Below are 12,634 nucleotides of genomic sequence, written 5' to 3'. Positions count from 1 at the left end.
GTTGTTTCATATAGATGTCTTCTTTCAGACTTCCATATAAAAATGCGGTTTTAATGTCAAACTGTTCAAAGTGTAAATTATTTTTGGCAGCAATACCGAGCATTAATCTAATTGTGTCAAACCGAGCAACGGGACTATAGGTTTCCTTATAATCTATGCCTTCTTTCTGTGAATACCGTTTTATTACAAGTCGCGCTCTGTATCGTTCCTAATTGTCCGGATTTAGCTTTACCGTTAAAACCCACCTATTACTAAGTATCTTTTGATCTTTTGGTTTTTCTACAAGAATCCACGTTTTATTTTCGTAGTGCGATTTCATTTCATCATTCATAACCGTTTCCCATAACTCTTTCTTTTCAGATCTCATCGCTTCGTTAAAATCCACCGGTAATTTTTCCGCTACGTACGTTACTGGGCTACCATAAAAATCGGTTCGTTTGATCTTACCTCTATCTCTCAATTGTCTCACATTCTCGCTAGTTATAAAAGGTTGTTTTTCAGGTTCACTCTCTGCACTTTCGTACTTACATGCTCTATCGCTCTGTGCATACACATCTTCGCGTTCCACAATTTTCGGTAAACTTAAATTAACACATTTTCCAGTTTCTAGTTCGGGCTTAAATATTACGTCACGGCTCAATATTACATTTCTTACGGTCGGCACGTACACTCGATAGCCTCGTCCGTCATTTAGATAGCCTACCAAATATCCTTTGTTAGCCTTTTTGTCCAATTTTCTTCTCTTTTCCGCAGGTATGTGTGCAAAGCACTCAGTACCAAAAACCCTAAACTTTTCTATATCTGGCGGTTTCCCGTACCACAGTTCATATGGTGTTTTCTTGTCTTGTCTTGTCGGCCCGGTCTTATTTATGACATGCACTGCAGTGTTCATGGCTTCGGCCCATAAAAACAGCGGTAGATTAGATTTCGAATATAACATCGACCGTCCTGCTTCTACTATTGTTCTATTTTCTCTTTCTGCGACGCCATTCTGTTCAGGAGTGTATGGGACGTTAATCGTATGTTTAATTCCCTGACTTCTTAAAAATTCTTTAACCTCTTTATTTTTGAATTCTTTCCCTCCATCACTATGAATTTCTTTGATCTTATCATTGAATTGTTTTTCGACTTCTAGGCAAAAAGTTCTTAACTTTTCGATTACTTCTGACTTATGTCGTAAGAAGTAAATCTTTGTGAATTTAGAAAAATCATCTTTAAACGCAAGAAAATACAATTTCTTGCCTAATGACTCGACTTCCATAGGTCCACATACATCCGTATAAATAATTTCGCGAGGTTTAGTCGCACGCTTGATTTTCTCGTGAAAACTCGATCTATGATGTTTCCCGTACGCGCAACCTTCACAGAAAAAGTTACTATCCTCTACAACTTTTATATTCGAATTCTTTAAAAAATCCTTAACGTGTCTGATGTTTCGATGACATGGCCGTTTGTGCCATAACTGCAGTGTGTCCGCGTTTGACTCCGCTCTATTGCTAAGATTACAAACTGACGGTATGATAACTCGCATATCGACCTTATATAAATTTCCGATAACAGAACCCCTTACTATTATTTTCCGATTTTGTAAAAACATACAGTTTATCGCTTCCCTTAAAATACAGAAATCAATGCCTCTTCTTGTTCTTTTATATAGGTTGGGGTTGATAATCAAGCTGATCCACTCGGATTGGTTATCACACCTTTTATTTTCTCTCTTGTACAAAACACCAAATCACACAGCAAACGTCTAATCTCTCCCAATGCGTCTTAGCAATTAACACGTGGTCGACTCCTAAGACAAAAGAGCGTCGTGAGGAGTCGTACCAACAGAACCCTAGTAACCTTTTAGTAACTAGCGGTCATACCAACTGAGCATTTCTCAACACTCCCCTTTGATCGCTAGTTTCCAAAAGCCCCATAGCTTTGATAAAATACTGGGTCTTAACTCTATTTAACCCTTTGGTAAGAATGTCGGCAACATTCTCAGAACTAGATATGTAGATATAATCCAGTATCCCTTTCGACACGCAGTTCTTAACATAAAAGTAACGCACTTGAACATGTTTAGAACTCTCGGCCACTACTTCATCCTTGGACCATGAGATCGCTCCAATGTTGTCACAAAAAATTTTGCATGGACGCGGACAATATGACGATTGACCTAACTCCCTTAATAATAAGGACATCCACACAGTCTCTCTAGCTGCCTCTTGCATCGCTACAAACTCTGCCTCGCATGTCGATTGAGATATGATTGGTTGTTTCTTCGACAACCAAGACACCGCCCCACCAGCAAGTATAAAAACATAACCGCTTCTAGACTTCCTATCTATTGCACAGCCTGCAAAGTCTGAATCACAAAACACCTTTAGAGGTTGCCCTGTCCTTTGGTATACTAACTTTAAGTCTTTAGTTTTCAACAGGTACCTAAAAACACGTTTCACTGCCTTCCAGTCAGACACCGTCGGATTCGCACATCTTTGGCTTAATTTTCATATTGCACACGCGACATCAGGACGGCTTACTGTAGCGATGTACATTATATGCCCCACAGCCTGTTCGTACAACTTATTGTCTATTGGTTCACTATCCACAATGTCTAGACCAGCCTCGCACTCCTTAGCTAGTGGTGTAGACACTCCAACCTCTTGAGTAATGTCAAACAGCTCCAACATTTGACTTATCTGCATGGATTGGTCGAACACCACGGTAGTGCTGTTTGGCTTACTCAAGTGGATGGATAGGAATTGAGTATCGCTTCCTAGCATCCTCACATCTAGTTTCTCCTTAATCCTAGTTTTGAACGTGTGAATCATAGCCTCCGTACCGAATACGAGGATATCATCCACATACACAGCCACAATGAGATCCTTGGATGTATTCACATACATGCATGGATCACTCACACATGGGTTCAGATTCATATCTCTCAAGATACAATTTATATACTTAAACCACACTCTCCCCGCTTGCTTCAAACCATATAAACTCTTTTTAAGCTTACACACATACTGAGTTCTATCCTTCCCCGGAACCTTGTAGAAATCAGGTTGCTCCATATATATGTCCTCGTCCAAAGGACTGTTTAGATACGCACACTCCACATCAATGTGTTCGTAACACCACTCATTCTCCGCACACAGAGCAAGCAATATCCTTAGTGTCCTACGCTTTACTAATGGGCTAAAGGTTTCGGAATAGTCTATCCAGGCCTTTGCCAGAATCCTTGGGCTACAAGTCTAGCTTTATGCCTATCTGGGTCTCTTTTCATGACTAGCACCCACCTACAATCTATCACATTTCTATCTAAAGGTTTCTTCACTATATCCCACACATCTTTGTTCGCTAGATTTTCTAACTCCTTCGCAATTGCATCTGTCCACTTTTGAGCATCTGGCCCCTTTAGAGCATCGTGCACATTCACTGACTCACATGAACCTTGCTTTCTACAAGCTGTCGCAACACAGGCACAACTATTGCACGTCTTTGGTTTGTGCAACCTCGCTGATCTCCTAGGTACGATTGGTGCACTCACAACTTCTTGCTGACTGTTTTCATTTGTTAGGCTATCCAGGAAGTAGTCACTGTGTCCCTCATCGTTTTCACCGTCGCTTTGAGTCTCTATATCGGTTGTATTACCTCCTCCTTGGAGTTCGAAGTCTTCAACGTCCCATATCCATTCGGTGAATCTCCTTTTGATATTCCTTGCATCCACTTTCATACGCTTATAGGGGAATACGTTTTCCTCGAACCTGACATGACAAGAAATTATTACCCTTTTGGTCTTCGGTAGGTAGATTCTACATCCCTTGACCTGTCTGTCATAACCTACAAATATCCCTTCATCTGCCCTGCTGTCGAATTTACCTTCACCTGGGCTTTTTAGGTACCAGACCCTGCATCCGAATACCCTTAGCCTATCGATCTCCCCTTGGATGTCGCATCCCTTACCTTTCCACAGTTCTAGTGGGATCTTATCTCCGATAGCAGTGGATGGGCATAGGTTCCTGATATGGCATGCAGTGTTCACCGCTTCTCCCCACAGATAGTCAGGGAGCCCTGATTGGATTAGTAGGCATCTAGACATCTCGACCGATGTCCTGTTCGCCCGTTCTGAAACTCCATTTTGCTCAGGGTTCCTCGGAACGGTCTTTCTGTGCAAGATACCTCTCTCCTTTAAATAGTTCTCAAAGTCAACCCCTGTATACTCTCCTCCGTTATCTGTCTGAAGGGCACAGATTCTCGATTGATGTAGGGCTTCTACTTCCATCTGGTATTCCTTGAAGCACCTGAATACCTCGCTCTTCCTACTGATGATCCTAACGTACATGTACCTGGAGAAATCATCTATGAACGTTGCAAAATAATTACCTCCACCTAACGGTCTGCACTGGGCTCTGCCACTGACATCGCTGTGTACGATTTCTAGAGGACGTTGGCACATGTTGTGGGCTGTCTTCGGGAATGGCACCTTTGTCATCTTTCCTTTTACGCAGACTCCACATAGCTCGTCTTGTCTCTTGGACTCCTCCTTCACACTTTCTATGGGAATCTTTCTCATTGCATTTCCATGCAAGTGACCCAATGTCTCGTGCCACGACGTGGTACCCTTGTATGCCCTTGCCTCAATGACCTCAATGTCTCCTTCATCCTGGCTAGCTTTCTCCTGATCATGCTCCACGGAGAGGCCTGCCATGTGCTCCTCCGCAGGTATTGTCTCCAGATAGTATACGTCGTCTCCAACCTTTGAGTTGAATACGACATCTCCGTCATCGTGTGTTCCAATGGCTTCATCCCTAGTGCACACCGTGGTGACGCCCTTTTTTGCTAGTTGTCTAACCGAAATTAGATTTACGTCTAGCTCGGGCACCCATAGAGCGTTGGATAGGGATAGCATCCAGCCACCACAGGACTCCGCCATCCTTACGATGATTGTTCCCCTTCCCTTTACTTCCAAGTACCCCTTGCCGATTCTGATCTGTCCCGTCGCGGGCGTGAATTCTACGAATCGGTGTCTGTCCGGTGTCATGTGGTTTGAGGCGCCTGAGTCCAGGTAACTTATCATCCCCCTACTCATATGGCTGATCGAAGACAAAGCCAGAGTCGATATAAGTCCCTTAGACCTTGGCCTTTCTTCCGATCCTCTATCCCTCCTTTTCTCCTTCTGGTTCCTTTCCTCCTTGTCTCCCTTTTGGTCTCGGCATTGATACGATATGTGACCCATTTTGCCACATATGTAGCACTTCTGATCATGTGCGTCCTTTGTCTTCGGCCTGGCGCCATCTTTGTGCTGCTTGGACTTCCCTTGTTTCCGGGTCGCCATTGCGCTGCCCCTTTCGGATGATCCTTCCGCCGCATCGAGTCTCCTCTCCTCGAGTAATAAATCAGATTTTACAACACTCGCGCTCAGATCCTTATCGATTCTCGATGTTCTGAGATAGGTTGAGTAATCTGGGTCCGCCACGAGGCCGGCTAAGAGAAAACACGCCCTAACGTGGTCTTCGATTTTTATACCTACGCTGGATAATTTGTCGCATAGATCTTGTATCCTCCCGCAATACTCGGACACGTCCATGCTAGGGGTCTTCTCCATTGTTCCTAGTTCTCGCATGCATAATACAATGTCCATCGCCGTGGATCTCCCGTGGATATTTTCTAATGCCTTCCAGCACTCCCTTGCTGTTTTCCGGGTCCTGATATCCCCAAGGTATTGGGGGCGTACATGCCGGAAAATATACGCACGTGCTTTGCTGTCCATCTTTATACATTCTGGCTTCATCATTTCCGCTGGCGTAAATCCTGGCTGTACGGCATCCCAGCAGCCCAAAAAAACCAACGAAGCATCCGTCATTGTTCTCCAGTAATCGTAATTTCCTTTCCTCAAGATTGGGTTCATCTCCCTGTCCACATCGGCCATGCTTTCTTGGTCGGACATAGTGTGCTTTCTCCTCGGATAATTTCACACAAAAAATTCAAAACTCAAAAATATATATCTCTCCTGCCGCAGTTTACTGCTCTGGGGCCATAACCTGTTCTTTTATATAGGTTGGGGTTGATAATCAAGCTGATCCACTCGGATTGGTTATCACACCTTTTATTTTCTCTCTTGTACAAAACACCAAATCACACAGCAAACGTCTAATCTCTCCCAATGCGTCTTAGCAATTAACACGTGGTCGACTCCTAAGACAAAAGAGCGTCGTGAGTAGTAGTACCAACATAACCCTAGTAACCTTTTAGTAACTAGCGGTCATACCAACTGAGCATCTCTCAACACTTCTTGTGACGTATCTAATGGAAAATAGATTTCTTTTCATATCTGGTACATACAAGACATCGTTCATTGTACATGCTACCCATTTGCCGTCCACAAAAGTCTCTACCTTGATTTTTCCTTTGCCGTACGCATCCATGAACGGTACCATCGCCGATTTCTATCTTCACCGTGTTATCGAATTTTTCGAAGACGCTAAACCATTCTTGTCGTCCTGTCATGTGATTCGTAGCTCCTGAGTCGATTATTCAAGCATCATGGTTTGCCACTTGTATCGTTGAGGTGCTTCCTAATAGACCAATTCCGCTGTGATCTCGATTTTCATTTCTGGGTTCCTAGTTGTCTCTACTGTTGTTTCCTTTCTTATTTTTGAAGCAATTTTTGTTATTATTCCCTTTTCCATTTGCATGTAAAGCATCTAAAACAATCCTTCTTTAGATGGCCACCTTTTCCACAGTTGAAACAGCTTGGTCCTTGTTTCTCGTATTCAGGTTTGCTTGACTGCTTCTGCTGTTCCCTTTTGTAATTGTTGCCTTTTGTTACCAGAGCCACCGATGTTTCCTGGTCGTCTTTCTTCCATGTGATTTCTTCCGCCATCAACCTGGTACTAAGCCTGTCTAAGGTCTTCTTTTCTTCTTCCACTGAATCCCACGCACTGTGAAAATGGTCAAATTTGTTCGGTAACACCGATAAAATGCGTGTTATCAGCATTTTCTCGCCAATTTCGCTCCCAAGAGCTTTCATCTTCGCCGCTATCAATTCCAACTTTGATAAGTTGTAAGATACATTTTCAGATTCTTCCTATTTAAAATTGAAGAAATGCTTCTGGACCATACTTAGATTCTCATCCGACTTCATGTCATATACTGTATTCAACTTTTTCCACATTTCATGTGCTGTTGTGCAACATAAAAGAAGATCCAACGGTTTCCTTCCTACTGAGGTCACAATTAATTTTCTCGCTAACCGATTAGCCTTAAAAAATTTTCTACGGGCGATTTCTTTCTCCGCATTGTTACCTGGATGACACAGATTCCCTTCACACATGTTGATCAGGTCATCTTCCTCCAAAAGTGTATGCATGACAAAACGCCACTGGAGTCAGTTTTCTGCGTGTGCCCGTATCTTTGGCACCTTTTGCATTGCACTATCTCCTTTTTGATTTGCGGTGGTTCGAATTTTACGATGGCGTTCATTAGGCGACTGGTGTTGTATATTTCCTTGTTGTTGGGTTTCTGTTTTAGGTCAATAAAGAATAGGGATAACGGGTCTTTCGTGACTCTATGCCTTATGTTGCTGACATTGATGACCGTGGCCGAGTTTAGATAGTTCGGTTTTTAGGTCGTCGATGTCTGCGGAGTGGTGGATGTTTCGTAGCACCACCCGAAAAGGTCTTTCTTCTTTGAGTTGGTAGGTGTGGAAATTGGCGTTCAGGGCCCTAAGTGTTTTGGTGAGTTTCCTGTAGGCTTCTGGATTTGTCGGCAGGATTTTTATTTGGTTGTTGGTAATCTTCAGGTTGTAGTCCTCCTTGGAGATATCTCTCTCTAAGGACTTGATCATTGTCTGGATGTCGATGACATCATTGACAAATATTGGTGGGGGAGGGGGGCTTCACTGTGCTTGTTGGTTTGGTGGCGGGCCTGCGATTTCCATGGCGTCGTTTGCGGAATCTAGTATTGCGAACCTATTGTGGGTGTTGATTTGTGTTGTTTGCTGTTGGTTTGAGTTTGTGTTTGGTGATTCAATTTTGCGTGTTTTCGCCTTATTGGCGTCGTTGGCGCGTGGGGGTAATTTCATCGATTTTTCTTTTGTTTTTTCCACATATTAATAAATCATCTACGAATAGAATTAAGTATATAACATCATCGTTCTCATACTTCATATACAGACAATAATTATTCTCACTTCTTTGAAAACCTAATTTTTTTATATACTCGTCGAAACATTCATACCAAACTCTTGAACTTTCACACAATCCATATAACGCCTTTGATAGTTTACATACTTTCCCGTTTTTATCGTTGTAACCCATAGGTTGTTTTACAAATACTTCCGATTTTATAGTTCCGTTTAGGAATGCTGTTTCTACATCCATTTGCATAATCATCAAACCACATTGACAACAATAAGATAGTAATAACTTCAGCGTTTGCATTTTTGCTACTGGAGAGCATAAATCTTCCAGTATTTCCTTTTGTTGGAAGCCTCGAACAACTAGTCGCGCTTTCTTACTATTATCGGATTTATTCGTATATACCCATTTCAAATCTAATACCTTTTTCTCTTTTGGTTTCTCTACTAATTGCCAGGTTTTATTTTTGACTAAACTATTTATTTCTCGATCCATTGCTTCCTTCCATGATCTGCTATCATCTCCACATAAAGCTTCTTCATAGGTTTGAGGACTGTCTGCGCTAACTACATTCACATAAATGAAATATGAGCTCGTTTGGCCATATCTTTGAGGTTTCTTTGTTTCCCGTCCTGACCTTCTCAAATTATTTTCTATGTCCTCAAGTTTTTCTTCTGATTCGTTATTTAAGTTTCTCTCCTTTTTTATTACAACCTGCGCGACCTTTTTGTTACTTGTTTCACATTCATGAATTTCGTTTATATCCGAATATTCGTCAAAATCCCTTTCCGTTTCATTATCTGATTTATCCTTTCCTTGAAATCCTACTAAACTTTCATTTTCACCTATAAATTCTACGTGTCTTGCAATTATAATTTTATTATTAACTAAGATTCCATATCTAACGTTTTCATAACCTACAAGTATTCCAATATCTGCCTTTTTGTCCCACTTCGAATTTCTTTTAATTTCAGGTATTCTTACGAAAACTCTACTTCCGTACAATCCTAAATTATTTATATTCGGTTTCCTTCTTAACAATATTTCGACTGGTGTTTTACTTTCATACATTTTCGAAATGGTTCTATTTTTTACGTACGCCGCGGTTCTATCTTGTTGAAGTGGTCACCGCTTCTAGGAAAACTCCACATCTGGTCTTTTTAGTTTTCTCAAGCGCTGAAGCCATCGACAGTACATAGACAAAAGAATAGCAGGGAGGCAGACCATAAACAGTAGACAGGCGACGTTGGCTTCGGGGTTTTCAGTTGTAAAGTACCATTGCTAGCGTGCGGATCTGGACCAGCTCAAATTTTATTTCTGTATTTCACTATTAAATCAAATATATATTTTGTATTTTACACTTTATCCACGCGTTCTCTCTTTATATAACGAATAACCTCAACATAACTATTTCCGGCCAATATTTAATATTTAGTTTTGAATTATGTAATAAGCATCTAGCGGAATTCATGATTGTTCTATTGTAGCGCTCAGCTGTTCCATTTAACTCGTGAACATAAGGTGGGCATTATATTCTGGAAAAATAGAAAAAGTTAAATGCTTCAACTGTAACGGAAACCACCCAGCCAGCTATAAAGGATGTGAAGTAAGAAAACAATTACAACGTAAACTGTTCCCGCCCCTACGAAGCAGGACAAGCACTAACACACAAACCCATCAGGACAGCACAAAACCAGAAATAATACCGAATACAGAGCAAGCAATAAACACCAAACCTATCAGCACCAACACCATTGGTGGTCTAAGCTATGCTCAAGTAACCAACCAACCAACACATACACACAACCAATACCACAGCAATAGTAACAATGACACTGCAGAAATCGAAGAACTGCTCAAACAATCCACAAAGAACACCGAAATGCTAACCAGAATGATAAGTGAACAAAACGCAGTACTCAAACAGCAAACCCATCAAATCACAGTCATGCTACAACTAATTACAAACGTGCTAAGCAAAAAATAAAAACGGACACTCTAAAAATAGCAGTCTGGAACTCAAACGGTCTACAACAACGGGCCATAGAAACTAAAACATTCATATACAATAATAATATAGACATACTACTTGTCTCAGAAACACACTTCACTACAAAAAGCTATTTGAAAATATCATACTACACCATAAATGATACCAAACACCCCTCAGGAAAAGCTCACGGAGGGACAGCAGTGATAGTCAGAAACGATATCAAACATTATCTACACAGCCAAGTTAACAAAGAATATTTACAAGCAACCACTGTGACAGTTCAAACTAGCAGCAACTACTTCCAGTTGTCAGCAGTATATGTGCCTCCGCGACACAAAATAACAACACAAATGTGGGAAGAATACTTCCAGGACCTAGGGGACAAGTACATCGCAACGGGAGACTACAACTCAAAGCACACGCTTTGGGGGTCAAGAAACATTACACCTCGAGGCAGAACACTGGAAAAATACATTAGAAATAATCACCTGAATATATTATCCACAGGAACACCGACACATTGGCCGACTGACCTGAACAAAAAACCAGATCTTCTGGACTTTGCAGTTACAAGGGGACTAAACACAAATAAACTAAAAATAACACCCAACCTCGACCTCAGCTCCGATCATACACCCATAATAATTGAATACAGAAACAAACCAATTCACTATAGCAAACCAGAAACACTATGCAATAAAACCACCAAATGGCAAACTTTCAAAGAAATAATAGAAAGCAAAATAAACTGCAACATCCCGTTAAAAACTCCTGAACACATAGAACAGGCAGTAGCAACATTGACAGCAACTATTCAGGAAGCAGCAAGGACAACCACTATTCCCGAACCAACCAGCAGACAAACAATAACAATCCCGCAAGAAATACTCGACAAAATCAAAGAAAAAAGAAAAGCAAAAGAAAAATGGCAAAAATACAGAACCCGAGAAAACAAAAAACACTTAAACAAACTTGCAAAGGAAATAAAAAACAAAATAAAGGAGCACAACGATAACGAATTCGCAAAGTTCATAGGGACACTCTCCACACACGAGAACACCAACTATTCACTATGGAAAGCCACGAAAAAAATAAGGAAGCCAATAATACCCGTCCCGGCAATCAGAAAAGCAGATAACACATGGGCAAGAAGCAACGAAGAACAAGCTGAAGAATTCTCCAACCACCTCTGCAACACATTCACACCACACATTATCAACAACAGCAACCTCAAAGGTCATACGGAGGAGGATCCACAAACTACTATTACCACAACCGACAAGGTTACCACCATACCTAAAACATCGGCACAAGAAATTAGAAACATAATTGATAAAACAAAAAACAACAAAGCGCCAGGAATCGACCTAATCAATGGTAAAATCTTGAAAAACCTTCCGCCAAAAGGAATAAGACTAATGACAATAATATTCAGTGCAATTCTAAGAATTCAATACTTCCCCAAACCATGGAAATTAGCACAGATCAAAATGTTACATAAACCAGGCAAAGACTCGCACCAAACTGCATCATACAGACCAATATCACTGCTCCCAGTATTTTCCAAAATACTGGAAAAGATAATATACGACCGCATAAAACCAATAATAGAGACAAAAAAACTAATACCGGATCACCAATTTGGTTTCAGAAACAAACACTCCACGATAGAGCAAATGCACAGGCTTATAAACGAAATAATAGTAGCACTAGAAAACAAGGAATACTGCACAGCCCTCTTTATAGACATAGAGAAAGCATTCGATAAAATTAACCATGAAAGTCTACTACAAACAATTAGGAAACAATTCCCGGAGCAAATACACCACTTAATAAAATCCTACCTAAGCAGCAGAACCTTCGTAATAAAAATCAAGGACACACATTCTCAAGTTAAAGACATCAAGGCCGGGGTACCACAAGGAAGCGTCCTAGGCCCAATACTATACACATTATACACGGCGAACATACCAACAACTACCAACAGCACAGTATTGACATTCGCGGACGACACAGCTATACTAGTCAGGCATACTAACCCAGAAACGGCAGTCAAAATACTACAAGAACATATCATAAAAATAGAAAATTGGCTACAAGAAAAACAAATAAAAGCAAACCCCAATAAATGCAACCTTATTACATTCACGCTACGGAAAAAGATACCACCAAACATCCTATTGAACGGCACGCATATAACGCAAACAAAGCATGTCAAATACCTAGGACTCCACTTAGATCAAAAACTCACCTGGAAACTACACATCAAATCAATAGTAGAAAAAATACAGAAAACAAGAAGATAAATGCATTGGCTAACAAGCCGAAAATCCAAACTAAGCACAGAAAACAAATTAAAAATATATAAAACGATCATAAAACCAATCTGGACGCACGGAATACCACTATGGGGGACGGCAGCAATGAGCCATATAAACAAAATAGAGGTAATACAGGCTAAAATCCTTAGAACAATAGTAAACGGACGTTGGTACGTCAGAAACGAAGATAT

The 12,634-nt window shown here is 40.9% G+C and overlaps 1 protein-coding gene across 7 annotated transcripts in view; it reads left to right on the top strand.

Annotated features, from left to right (window-relative positions):
- The window catches only part of LOC125384634 (GDP-D-glucose phosphorylase 1-like), a 231,422-nt gene that overhangs the window by 120,578 nt on the left and 98,210 nt on the right, over window positions 1–12,634 (top strand). The gene's annotated exons all lie outside the window — the stretch shown is intronic.

The sequence above is a fragment of the Bombus terrestris genome, chromosome 17 (genome assembly GCF_910591885.1).
Source record: "Bombus terrestris chromosome 17, iyBomTerr1.2, whole genome shotgun sequence".
Classification (NCBI taxonomy): domain Eukaryota; kingdom Metazoa; phylum Arthropoda; class Insecta; order Hymenoptera; family Apidae; genus Bombus; species Bombus terrestris.
Note: the sequence above shows the minus strand (reverse complement) of the source record. Positions and strands in the feature narration are given on the sequence as shown.